Source organism: Melozone crissalis, unplaced genomic scaffold (genome assembly GCF_028551555.1).
Source record: "Melozone crissalis strain CALT ecotype California unplaced genomic scaffold, PUWL_Pcris_2 ptg000034l_1, whole genome shotgun sequence".
Taxonomy (NCBI): Eukaryota; Metazoa; Chordata; class Aves; order Passeriformes; family Passerellidae; genus Melozone; species Melozone crissalis.
This window is the reverse complement of record NW_026535812.1, coordinates 21,113,583-21,127,979: the sequence shown is the minus strand read 5'-3', so window position 1 is coordinate 21,127,979 and position 14,397 is coordinate 21,113,583. Positions and strand designations below refer to the sequence as shown.

The 14,397-nt window shown below is 38.8% G+C and overlaps 1 protein-coding gene across 1 annotated transcript in view; it reads left to right on the top strand.

Annotated features, from left to right (window-relative positions):
* The window catches only part of NLGN1 (neuroligin 1), a 374,660-nt gene that overhangs the window by 38,747 nt on the left and 321,516 nt on the right, over positions 1-14,397 (top strand). The window contains 1 exon segment of the mRNA XM_054282372.1: positions 12,545-12,634. The gene's annotated coding sequence lies outside the window, so the exon portion shown is untranslated.

Here is a 14,397-nt window from a genome sequence, read left to right as displayed (position 1 = left end):
GTTTCTTGTCATAAACTGAAAGAGGAAGCCTGCTGGCTTTTCAGCTCATAGCCATTTCTCCAACATTCAATGAATTAATCTGAATGAGAAGATATTCTTCAGCTCATTAAGATTTGTGAGGCACTACTGGTTCAGTATAGTTTTAAATGAACATTTAAAGGATTTTAATAGGTTATCAGACATTTATATTTTAACATTATATTTTAGCATTGCTAATCACAGTATCATGTAGAAATTTAGATGTGATAATTTTTAAAACAGAACTGCTTGCAGCCTAAATTAAGTAGCATTGATTCAAAATTGATTTTCACTTTTGCTTGAGGTACAAATACTGGTAAAAGTGAATTGGGAAAGGAAATAATACCTAAAGTCTTCAGAGCAATCCTCCAGCCCCCATCTGCATGGTGCATATATAATTCTGTGTAATGCAAGTTCAGTGATATAAGTGCCTCCTCATTACAGTGATACACGTGGTAATGAAGCATTGCATGTTGTAATGCAAACTTCCCTCCAGGGACACGAGGCTCATTTTGAAGTCTCGTATCACACCACCTCTCCAGGCTGAAATCTCTGCAGAGATGAGATGGCTTTGCTATTCCCCGGCCTCCTATAAACTATTACAGGAGATCAGCTGGCTTTGATGTGGCAGAATTTAGTGGAGAGGCAGGGAGGTGATATTTATGCCAGTATTATACGTGACACCGTGTCTGCATTTCACATTTGGGTCACTGATTAAGTGGATTTGTTCGTTGGCTCACAAAGGTGTTTCGTGTTCCAGGTGGGTGGTGGGAGAACGTGTGAGTTAATCTCCTAGGAGTGCAGGTAAGCAATCCCATAATTTGTGTACTTTACAATGATCCAGCTGAGAAACTCATCCAGGAGCATAAAAGAGCCCTGATGACAAAAAGATAAGCAGCATATGTAAGTACAATCTTAGAACAGAGCCTTTAGCATTAATAGAATATTTGGTAGGAATCTCATTAGGCTGTAACTAGAATTTACGTACTGAACAATACTGTACTAAATCTTTCCTTAAGGGGCAAAAATGAAATGTAAACCTGGCTTCTTGCAGCCTTAAGATATTAAATGGAAATAATTTTATGTTTTCATCTTAGACAGCAGCCACAGCCTTTCTTTTCCTTCCTTTGCTGCCTTGACTCTTTCTGGTGCTTTGAACCCACAGTCCTTTGACCATATTCAAACCAGTCCTCTATGGCGCAATGTATACAAATCTGTCCAATCTTCATTTTCTGCCACCCAAAAATCTCCCTTTTCTGCGGGAAACCTTTTTTGCCAGCCATTCAGCCCTCACTGATTTTCTGTCACTGGAAAACAAAATATGCTGTGAAGTTCTGGAAAATGAAGAGCTCTGCAACAAGGAGGGGACAGAAAATATTTCAAACAATAATTACTAAAAGAGGCTATTTAAGGAGCATAACTGAAATTGTGAAATGCACACATAGTGCCTATGAGTTTCTGCAAACAGGAAATCAATTCCATAGTTACATTTCCAGGGTTTGCAGCAGTCTTTTGCACTACACCCATTGAATGCTCCATTTCTTTCAACTATCGAGGTTACTGAACTTCAGATACACTTCTCCTACTGCGTTTACAAATCAATTAACTCAAAAGAACAAAGCTTTTTGCCATGCTAGAGAAGTAATGCTCATTAAATTTTGGGTAAGGTGCAAAGACAATTACTTCTAAAAATGGATGAAATTAATTGCACTCTTGCTTGCTTTTGATCTTGTGCAGCTTACATTATGCTTGTTGGTTTTCTTCCCCCTCTCTTGAATGTGTTGGTGTTCCAGAGACAGACATGGTGATTTAGTGATTAAAACAATATTTTTTTAAAATAAATTTCAGTGTGCCCTGGCTGCTCTAAACATAATAAAGCTGCATAAAAGAGTTATCTGAGGTTTGATCAATCCTTGCTCATCACTGTGTTATTCAGCAGAGCATTAGGCAGTGTGGTCACTCTGAAACCTAACATTGATTTTTCTGTGGTACTCTTGGGGATTTTTTGAACCTGTGATTTTGGATACCTGGTTATTTATCCCTGAATAGGGCTGTACTCAACCCGAATTTGCCTTTCATTCAGCTAATTTGGGCACAAGCACACACTGAGGGTTGGGCTCTAGGCAGCCCTTTGTCTTGGCAGATGGGAGGGATGGAGATTTTGCTAATATTCCTGCAAAATGGGGTCAGGCAGCAAAGCCCATATGACCAATGGTGATCTCTTGTTTAGTGCAGCGTGAGATCTGGAGGCAGCTGATCCATGGTCATCCATCTGCCAGAGACTGGGAGTTGGAAGGGATGTTCTGAGAATCCAGCCTGCATTGACCTCCTCAGGCCTGTCTGTCATAGAACAGCTTTTAAATCTTAGTTTCTCCCACTCCAAAGAAACTAATACCCCTTATTTCTCAGGAAAAATAATGGCGATTAATTAATGCTTTTGAATTTATGGTATTCATGTTAGATACTAATTAGTGCTGTAGATACAATACACTTGCTTTGGTATGAAGTTTTGCAGAAGTGGCATCCACATGTGCTACTTGTTTAAACTTGTTTAGCTCCCAGTTGATGGCTGTTCAGAAATGCACAATATCCTAGCAAGTGCCTTTTTGAAAGAGCACATTTTTGTTGTTACATGGTGGTTTAATATGAATATTTTTTGAAAACAAAAACACTCTTAGTAATTTCTTCCCTGTAGTCGAAGTGTGGGGAAGTGGACGCTTCTTGATTTAGCATGTAATTATTAAAGATAAGACAATGCCCTTTTAATTACGCACAAGAAGAGGAATAATATCACAAAACCTAGTGCTAAAAAGATAAACATTTTTCTGAGAGTGGCTGCTGTTTTCTGAGAGTGGCTGCTGTTTTCTGAGAGTGTTCCTGCAGTGAATCCCATGCTTGCTGGGCAAGTACCTGTGGTCAGTAGAAATGTTGGCTGAGTATTTAACAGGATTGTTCTTTTGCTTTGCCTAAACATAGGCAAGGTGTAGATTTCTGTGGATACATTTAGTTATTGAAAAAAGACTTGCAGATTGTTTCTTTCCTCTCTATGCAGTTGGGGATAGAAGCAGGAATAGGAACCTCAGTGGATATTGGGTTGGGAGGAAGGAGGTTTGGGATTGCATAAAGAATATTTTCCATCTTGAGGTGCTCAGAAATGTTTGAGGACCATAGGTTGTCAGGACCACTTTTGAATCAGAGAAGAGTTTTCTAGGAAAAAGAGTAGTGTTTAATTCCTGAGTTGAAGGACAATCTGTCCTTCCCATATCTGATTTTGGACTCAATAAATTGATGGGAGGTATTTAGTGTGTTTATATTATAACATTCAGTAGTTATTAAACTTTATTTTTTTAAATTCTATTCCTTTTCCTCTCATACAATTACATAAAGGAAAGGAGGAGGGAAAACCCCAACGTTTCTCCCAGTGAATTTTACATAGAAATAAGAATGTTTCACAATAAGGAGATTTTCCTTATGAGGTGCTAATCCAAACTAATGATGAGAATGAAAATTTTTTCATTGGTCTCAGGAACCCTCCATCTACCCAAAATGTAAAGGTTAATCATTGCAATCCAGTGAAAGATCTCAAACTACACCAGTAACTTATTTTAAGGATGGGGAAACCTAGACAAAAATGGCTGTCCCACAGAGACATGGTTTAGTATCATTACAGTAAAATGATTATAAAATCAGAGAACTCTTAGGTTTGAGTCCAAACATTGTGTTTTAATCTATATTTGTGGTGAGGAGCTATAGATATAGGGCAAAGGCTGAATTCTCCTAATGCAGCCATTAATCATAGAGCTTCACAGATCACAGCTCCCTTTTCTCTACCAAGTGGTTTCTGCAGGCAAGTGTATTAGACGAGGATGAGGCAAATGCCTGTTGATTAAGGGCTGATCTTGGAGTTCAAGTCTTCATCACCATGTTCCTTTGCTGTATGATTGATGAAGCTCAACTATAATTAAATTTAAAGCCATAGATTTGGCAAGGAACAGTATCCATTAACTGGACTGATGTCATTTTATCTCCTGTGATTCATTAACAAGTGGCACTGTGTGTTTCCTGCAGTTTAGCTGATGTCCTAGGACACTAAAGGAAATGGTAAAGGTCTTGGGACATTAGGTTTGTTTATTTTCTTAATATCAGATATGTCAGTTTAGGTTTGACTAATTTTTGGCTGTTCACAGAAGAGGCATAATGTTCTTAGAAAGTTTAGTATTCTGTTTATGATTGTTTAACATTCAGCATCAATGATTTTATTGCACAGACGTTGACATTTTACTCATTATCACTTTGGTGTTCATGCCAGGCTCTTGCAAGAAGTGTATTTTATGCCAGGTGCCAAATAACCTTTTGTCATCCTGCTGAATGAGGCACTGCTTTTGTCCTACAGTCAAAAATTACATCCAGATCTTATGAACATTAAAAAATATCCATCTTCCCTTCTGCCTTCCCCTCTGACACACACCCAATTTGGCAAGGACTAGCAGTGCTTCAGAATCCATACGTTCTGCTCAGAGTGAGAGGAGACATGCCCCTCATTTCTTGAGATCATCTCAGGCCAATTAAAGACCTGTGTGAAGGAATAGATTTTTTTTCTGATTTATCCAGCTCTTGGCTCTAAGGATGGTTACCAGACTGTACAGCCATGAGGGCTGCTTAAGTAAAAAATGTGTTAGATTCTGGGGCTTGAGGAGGTCCAAGACATACGAAATTTTGCCTATAAATAGCTGTGTGCACTAAACCCACCCCTAAGGCTCCATGTGCCAGGATGTGTAGGATGATTGTTCTGAGTCACGCTTTCAAAAAGAAAAGCCAGAAAAAAAGAACGAGACAAACCTGTAAATCCTTTAATTAATTCAAGAATTATTTATGTTAAATTATCATACATTTGCAGGATTACACATCTGCATTTTTCTTAACACACTCAACTATTTTAAACCTAGCAGCTAATTCCTAATTTGCTTTCATATATTCTTTGTAAAGGCAAAGAAAAGCTTAAGAATTCTTATGTAAACCAGATCATTCCAGTGCAATAATTTTATTACAGCAATCCATTACACAGCACTTTGGTGACAAAAGAGTATATCTTGGAAAAGCAAATCTTGGAATTTGTCAAGTGTTGTGGGAGGGGGCTGTTTTCTTTCAAACCTGTTTTATAAGCTTCCCTTTCCACTTGGCTTTATTCTAAATAAAATGAAGGGGGGAAAAAAACCTGCCCATGTATAAATCAACATGCTCTTTTTCTCTACTTAATTCAGCCAAAGAAATGACTTAGATACTCTTCTATAGTACTTTACTGCATTCCAAGAAAAAAAAAATGTTATGATGCAAATACTACCATTTCTTTCTGCAATAAACCTGTCATGGGATTTGAGTTATTTGCTTGCCCTTTCAGGAAAAATAAAATAATAATAAAAAAAACCAGAACCAGAAGAACTTAACACAGAATGCAGACCTGATTCATTACAAATCCCACATCCCTGTTTTTAGCAGTTGAGCCAAGTTTAGAAAAAGCTCTCATCAAATCAGGGTATAACGTAAAGTTATGAAGCAAGGGCCTTGGCTTCTGTAAATGGCTTTACTTAGTGGAAATCAAAGGAATTAGACAAAATAAGCCCAGTTGAGGAACTGGCCATCCTAGCTGCATTAAACACTTGTGTCTTACTTTCATCTCCCACCTTTGTATTTGACATTTCCTTCTAAGTTAACTCCTTGTTCCTCCTTGTTTTTGGGTATATATTTTGCAATTCTTCCCACAAGGACAGTTTCTCAGCTGTTTGGGTGATAGCTGCCTGTTGTCCCCAGCTCTGTCCTTCCAAGCAGAGGAATTTTTTCCAGTATTCCAGTGTGACTGTGGTCACATCCAGTCATTTTCCATACAGGTATGGATCATGTGCCCAGCACAGTGAATAGAAACATCCATTCCTAGAGAGCATCCATCATCTGCACCTCCTGTTTTACTCTGATTCCTTTCCCTAGAGTGTCAGAAATTGCTGTGTGGAGGTGATCACAGACCAAAGGTGGGGCTTTGTCAAATGTTTTCTGACAATCTAAATAACCAACATCTTTGACATTTAGTGCACCCCTGTGCCAGGCAAGGCAGCAACAGGCTCAATGAAACCTGAGTTACTGAGGCATGACCTGAAACAATATTAGCTGTCCTTGATTATGCTCTGAGTTTTCGTGCTCCCCTCCTCCCAGTGTGATCCTTTTAATGGTTGTCTAAGACTTGCTCGACAACTAATGGGAAATGAACTGACTGGTAATTTCTTGCTGTGTGTCTGCTTGGGCCCATGCCAGTCTCCTGAAATGATGGTGCTAAATATAAATTTTCATTACACCTTCTTCAATTTCTGTGCTTACTTCATGTAGAATTGTTAGATGAGCATTGTTTGGCTCTGGTCTTTCATGGTTTTTATGAACAACAGTCAAGTTAATTGACATTTTGGGTATTATCACCTTTTCCTTTGACTTCTCACTATCATTTCCATGTGTTGAGTCTTAGGCAACTGTCTGCCCTCTTCAGTTTTAGAGAAAGGTACAGGAATAATTGCTGTATAGCATTCCTGCTCCTTTACACCCCATTGCCTTTCTTGCCTGTCAGTTGCTGGGTGTATAATTATGCCTAAAATATCTTTTGGTATTAGTTGAGATGCTTTGCACTATTTGATGTTCATTTTTCAATTTGAAAAATGAAAGTATTTTCATTTTTCAAGTATTTATATTGCCTCAGGCTCTTGTTATCATTTACATAATCCTCCTGTATTCTGGATGCCTTCTACCTTTTGGTGCTGTTATTTTATCCTTGATAGAGTTTTCCTCATCCTCTGCTTCTGCACACCAGCTCCAGTTCCCATTTGTGACATTCTGTAAATGTTTTATTGGAATAAGTATAGGCAGTAATATCCTTCCTTTACTACACTTGATTTTCTGGACTCTATTTAATTCACATCAATTTTCTTATACTCACTTCTCCAAAATTTACCCTTTGTAAAGCCCATTGTTTTTCCAGTTTTTTCTTAGCACAATCTAATGAATATTTTGTTTATGCAGACATGGTTTGCTTTCTAAATCCACAAGAGGCTTCAAGGAAATGCTATCTCTTCTCAACTGTCTATTTTTACTCAAAAACCAAATAAAGTGGGTTGCACATTAGGCTCTCTCACTGTCTTAAATCAGGAAATAATATTTGTTACATGTCAACTACAGCTGAAAGTGGCAATAGCCACCTAAGGTAATTCTAGGTGATTTAAATTCACTGTAGCTTTAAATAAAAGGCAGGGTAAAACAGTAAGGAGATTTTTTAAAAATTGAAAGCAGAGTTCAGTCATAGTAGGATAATTTTCATACATCTGTTGGGATTAGATTAGTCACTAATACAGGAGTATTTCGTTAGGGCAAAATATGGATTATTCCCAACTTTATGTGCAAGCAGCCTACTGTTGTCAAGGAATATTTTGTCACAGTCACTGGCCATAAAAAATACAGAACAGTGCTGAATTTACTCCTAACTCTCAGAACAATATCAAGTTTAGTTGCAAAGATAATTTAGTTGTAGATAATTTAAAAAAAAAGTTTTAGCAAGCGAGAAGTATAACTCAAGTAATAACACTGACATTTCTTTCCCACAGTTCAAATCTCCTTCTTGATGTTGAGGTTCTGGGGGATCTTAATGGTTTATTTTTACAGCCAATGTGATGCCTTTCAGCAGGGAGAGGTGAAATTTACACTGTTGTCACCGATGATCTGTGTTTTCCTATGGTCTGCTGCACATCCCTGACAGGCCACTGAGTGTGCTCAGAGATTTGTATCTGAAATCTCTTCCGAAATTACTTTAATTTTGCAGTTTGCTCTTACAAAGTATCATGTGCTGAGTGAAGGAAAGAATTATTTTAACTTCCTTTGTGAAATGTAATGAAAGTTTGAGAACAAGACCCCTCAGAATGTGAAGTTACCATTAAATTAACAGCCTTAATGTCATTGCAGAGCAATGTTATCAGCTCTAATTCCTGATTTCCTCAGTGAATATTTGTGTTACTGCAGTTTGATGGTTACTGGTGGTATTATTCTTTCAGATATGCTATTTTGAAGGACTTTCCCCTTAAAAATGAATATTTTAGTATAAGACAAGGCAAAAAAAAGCCAACCTGACTCTAAAGAGAATATACTAAGCTCAATGCTTTTACAGAGACAAAGGCAAGAGTGGAAGCAGGTGCTTTAGTCACTCGATGTTTGGTAAAGCTGTTTGTAGTAGCAACTTCCAAAATAATGAGGTGTCACTAAGCTCCTGCTGATATGAGAGAAGGGCAAGCTTTGCCTTCTTTCTGTAATGAGAAATCAGCCTCTTCCTGCCTCACTCCACTTTGTATTTTTTTGCTGTCTTCAAAACACTCTGTGCCGCCAAATAATTGTTCAAAGTTATTGCCTGGGGATTTTTGTTATTTTTATCCCCCTCACCTATTTCTGTGGATAGAAAGCATATTCAGGACTCGTCACCACCTGCTCCTTCCTGTAATGTCACGTCAGCTGTAAACCACCTGCAAGTGACATGGCTTTGCTCATTAATGGTTTAGGTGGTCAATGATTTCATCACTTGACCCTCAGTGGATCAAGAATTCCATCAATGAGCTGGGAATTAACTTCTATGTGCTCTACTCAATTTCCTTCTCTGTCTGTGGAAAACACATCTTTTTAATGAGGACATAAGGCTCAGCTCTGCATATAAGGATCAGTGTTACACCATTCCTTGAGGTATGAAAAATGGGGTTTTTTCATAATTTCTTGTTAGCTTTGCCAGTTTTAGACATGTACTTCTAGGGAGCAGTTTTAATATTTACCCCAGTGGTTGAGAGCACCGTATCTTGAACAGGAAGATGAATTTTTTCTGTGCTACAAGTGGGGAGTAATACACTATTTTAGAGTAATTGGATATGATATATTGCATGTGTCCCTATGTCTACAATATCTAAGTATTTTTTACATCCTCCTAAGCTATTAAGCAAAGTATTTTACAATGAAAGAGTGTTCCACAATTTAATTACACATTTTGTACAAAATATTTCCATTTAACAGTTCCAAACTGTCTCTTCCCTTTAAGTATAACCACTTTGGCTCAGCTCCCATCCCTAACAATGGGAGTGTCACATGAAATCCCTAAGTGCTGAAATTTTTTTTTTTTAGTCTCCATTTATAAAATATGTCTTCCACTCTTTATCCTGCACTCAGTGTTTAAATTTCTGGGATGGGCTCTACAACTGTTTTCACAGTGAGAGCAATGCAGTCAGCAATAACTCTGTTTTTGCCATGGTGTCTTTGCATTCCCAGCATGGTTTGCAAATCCCAGCACCCTTGCCTGAAGCCCAATTATTTTTTTTTATCTATTCTAGTTTAGCTCATTTAGCCAGATTAGGAACCCTTATTCCTGACAACCATTCACAAGCAGGTATTTTGCTACAGAAAACTGACTTGAAAGTAGTTCTTCATACCAGGGAGGGGAAAATTGTGTGGCTGACAGTAAATATGTCCCTAAATATGAAGGTACAACTGGTTTCCATCTCACTGGTTTTGCAGATGGAAGAAAGATTTTTATTAGACTGATCCAATATCTCCAGGAGGAGAATTCTGGGTGGAAAAAGGAAAAGATCTTCATGTGCAAACAGAAAAATATCATAGAGGAGTTTTTTTAATTTATCCTCATGCATTCCTGAGTCTGGACAAAAGGAAGCTTGTGGGGACTTTATTGCTCTCCACAATTACCTGAAAGAAGGTGTAGGCAGGTGAGGGTTGGTCTCTTCTCCTGGGTAACAGAGTGAGAGGAGATGGCCTCAAGTTGTTCTGGTGGGTAAGTTTGTGTTTAAATGGAATATGAGGAAAAAGTTCTTCAACAAATGGTCTTGGAAGCATTGGAACAGGCAGATGGGATGATGGAGTCCATCCCTGGTGGAACTTAAAAGTAGATGTGGCACCTGGAGACAGGGTTTTGTGGTGGACATGGCAGTGCTGGGTTGGCAATTGGGCTCGACCGTCTTGGAGGTCTTTGCCAACCTAGAGGCTTCTGTGATTCTGCAAAACAGAAGTGCCTTGGCAAATCAGGGTACTAAGGCAGTACTATGCTGTTGCTAAGCAATAAGTAGACAGGTTTTGTGCAATTTTCTACCTTTGGATGGGTGTTGCAGCTGGTCTGGGTCTGTTATCTCACAGAAGTCCTTATCTGGCCAGTTAGTGGCAAGAGACAAGGGCAGTGAGATAACAGGAGCACTACAATTAGTATTAATTGACCTACCTCATCAAGAACACATGCCTTATGTTGTTTGTTTGACAAATCCTGGCTGCATGCTCCAGAATCGAATGCAAACAATTTAAGGTATCACACTGCTTTCGAGATGAAGCAATCACTCAGTTTCAGATGCTAAAAAGGTAATAAGATGGGAGGAAGGAAAATAATTAAGCAAGGAAAAGGAGATAAAGATGTGAAAACGGTTTAAGGATTAGGTTTTTGTCAATGTAAACATCTGTTTCCAAATATTAAGAATATAAGGTCCTCTATAATTAGTAATGTCACAGGTTGGACTATGTCACTCTGACTTCATCCGTAGTATATATTCAGACCAGAATATGCTATTTACCTTTTCAAAACCAGCATTATGCATGTTATTACATTTGCTGATGCAATACTACAAAGTCTAACACACAACTTAGCAAATATTGAGTAAAATGGTAATGATTCCAAAGATTATGGGCTCGCTGCAGCCAGCGGCAGGTAAAATGCACATTCAGTGGGCTTAAATTGTTTTGTGCTGTGGTTATTTGATCCAAAGGACTAATTTCAACTTCGACATCAGATAACCAGAGGGGTTTTCTTCCAGAACATGAACATCAGAAAGGCTTTATAAATCGGGCCTGGCGTGCAATTAAAGCTTTTGGAGATGCTAAGTAAACTTTCCACTTGGATGCCGAGCCGACTCCTTCTGACATCTGAGTGTGCCTTTTGTGAGGCTCATTTTTTTCAGTAGGTCAAGGGATCTAAGCCTTAAATGAAGCAGGCTCTATGAGACACAGCTTTTCATTACCAGCAGGATCATGACCTTGCAGTGTATATTGAATTTAAGTTTAATACTGTAATGGATGAGACTTGTAATAAAAATTGCTAGATGTTTTGTGGATGAGTAATAAAGAGTAGATTAGAGTACAGGACTTCAAGAGTCCATTCAAACAATACCGAATTTATACTATCTTTTGGCATTGCTTTTATGGTTTGGAAACCTTATACAAAAACTCAGGCCTCGTCCATTATTTAATTACTTTGCTGCGTTTTTTGGCACTTTCTTAGAAGCTTAATAGGTAGTTTGCATAAATGCTACCACTGTTAAATATCTGTTTGCGCAGCAAGGAAAGCAGTGGCGTTCCTTCTGTCCTAATGTATCACTTAAATGGAGATAAAATAGTGATTACACTTACTCTTTAGGACCATAGACTTGGATTTACTTGCTGTTCCTGCTACATATGTAACCATTTTGGCAGACTCATTTAGGTTTTCCGAAGATCCTGGTACTTGCTGCTACGCTTATTCTGACTTTAAGTGGAGTTTTATTTTATGGTCCTGTCATTAACCTGCTCATCCCTCACCAGCTGTAAGTGTGAGCAATCCCTAGAGGGAAAAAAAAAAAAAATAGGAAAAAAAAAAAAGGAAGAAAAGTAAGATGCTTGTAGCCTTTAAAAGAGCATTAAATGTTCTATGGCATTTTTTCTGTTGTCGTGACATCCGATATGGAGGTTCCCTGTAGTTAAAGATATGAAGATCAAGCAAACAGACTAAAAATTAAGGACCTCAATTATTGAGTTTATTCTGGAGTACTAGTGACAATGAAGCCTTCAGAACTGCAGAGGAGAAATGAGCTAAAAGAATTACATGGCAATACGAAGTCTTCAGACATCAAAGCTCACATGCTCATAGGAGGTTTCCTTTCATGCTGGTTAAACACTTCTAAAAACCAGCAAGATCTCCTTAAAATAGGTACCACTTCCTTGAACTGTACAGATAGTTGAATCTCTTGTTTGTATTTCTATTACTAATATTATTTTGTTGTGTTCTGCACTGCATTTTGTGTCAGGGATCACACTAATGAAAACTCTTGAAGTAAATTGTTATTAATTATTACCGTAATATAGTGCATCATAAATATAATACTTCCTCAACAGTAATAGCAAACCTAAGAAAGTTAGTAACTAGCTTTGGCATGGCATGAGATCACAAAGGAGAAGGACATGTTAAGATCAGCAAGGTAAAAGAAAAAAAATTCAAGTTTTCAGTGTAAATTCAAGCAACCATGACCTTTAAAAAGTTTTCAGAAATTTGTCTGTGCTCAGAACAGACATCCTGCGAGTATATCATAGTTCTTTATTTCACTTCTCCTCTCTCACCCTCTATCCATATACCTTTTCAGCTCTTGAAAAATGCCAGTGTAAATGCGCTGTGAAATATGTCTGCCACATAAATGTTCCTTTTCTTTTTATCCTTCATTAGGACATTGTGATTTATATTGACCGGCTGTTCCGGATTGTGTCAATGGCTCTGGAATGGTGGCATTACTCTTTGGATTGAAGCACAGGACAGGTACTGGCAATACAAAGCACATTTGGCTTGGCAAACATTGCTGAAGAATAGCTGTGTCCTCCTTTGGGATGGAGCAGCAAGACTGAAGGGGAGATTTAAGATGTCCTTTCAGTTTTGGACTATTCCAGTAGACTTTCTGTGCGAATATTCCAGTAGACTTTTTGTGGGAATACTGTAGCCTGTACCAGGGAAAGGCTTGGAAGAGGCAGAAGAGGGTTTGTTTTGGCAACTTTCAGGTGGATATCCCCTGGAAGATTCAAAAGCACTCCTGGGAAGGTGGAAGGAGGGAGCAGAGACCTCTCCAAGCCCTTCCATCCCTCTCCTACCTGTGTTAGGAGCAGCACAAGGCATTTAGACTTCTGCAGAGTAAAGCAATGACAGGCTTGCAGATGGAGAATGCTAAAAAGAAGTTTTCTTGCATTTTGGATGGAAAGGGAAAGGTAGCTGCTAGCCAGTTCCACTGGTGGAGCTTCAGAGCAGCTGCTCATAACCAGCAGCACAGCCCGAGAGGTGAGGACCTCTGCAATCTGGTAGTGGCACTGCTCAGCTCCCTGCTGAAAGGACCAGAATTCTGCTTTTGGGAATCTAATCTTCCTTTTTCTGCAGCTAATTCTGTAGCTGTCATGTTTTGATGGTAATGAATTGAGATGGCAACCAGTACCTTGGTCAAAAAGGGACAGAAATGTTGAGAGGAGCCAGTTGTGATGAGTGCTGTGTGAAGGATGAGGAAGGGCTGGGTCGTTAGTGATGACTGATGCCAGAGCAGAAGCATATAAATGATATAATGAAGTCATACATTAGGGCACAATATGAAGCCCCTCTCGACCTGGGAAATGTATCGCCAATCAAATTTCTTTTCTCTTGAAGGTCTTCTCTTAACCTTGCAAGGAGGGCTTGATGGGAATTTCTGTCAACTCTCTGCTTGCTTAAATGTCACTGGATGTTTTAATTTACAGGCATTATCAGCCAGGGAGTGGTAATGGTCTGGCTGTTAGTGAAAAAGAAAGCTTGTTATCAATATTAGGCTCTTTATTTGGGATCATAGGTTTCTTTGATTTGGTTTACTTTAGAAGAATAATTCTGAGATATTTAGAGGAGCACAACACAAGGTCACGATGAATTTCAACACAATTATTTAATGATTTAAGACAGCAGGAGAGCCTAATGTGAAGCCCATTTTACTTTGTTTTCTTGAATAAAAATGAGCTGTTGAGAGGAGCAGGCTGAAGTTTCTGATGGCTCCTGTAAATCATCTCAGCTGTCAGTGGCACACAGCAGCTTTCAAAGGAGAATATCAGCTGCTTTTTGTACTTGTTCAACTATTAAAATAAAGTCCTGCAGGCTCTGAGTGGAAGCCGTCCTGAGGTATTTATGTGCCCTTTCATGGCTTTATCACCATCCATGCTGCCTCCCTAGGTGGATTAAAGCTGGAAGAAAGGGAATATTTTTCTTGTCTTGGTTTGGCTGTCTGGTCTGTCAGGGCCAGGAGGGCTTGGCCCATACTTACATGACTGTGACACTTGATGCAGTCAGTGGCCACCTTCACTTGCCAAAAGCTTCTGACCCTGGGGAGCCCTGCAGAAGGGAGGCTGTGCTGGATTCTGGAGCTGGGCTGGGATTCAGATGCTGTGCAAAGGGTTTCAGATTTCTGTCGTAACACCTGACACTCATTTCGTGTCTGCCTTCCCGCTCACATGTGATGTTCCCTGCTTCTTGATTCACTCAGTGTTTTTAGCAGTTAGCTTAGATCATTCCAAGCATCA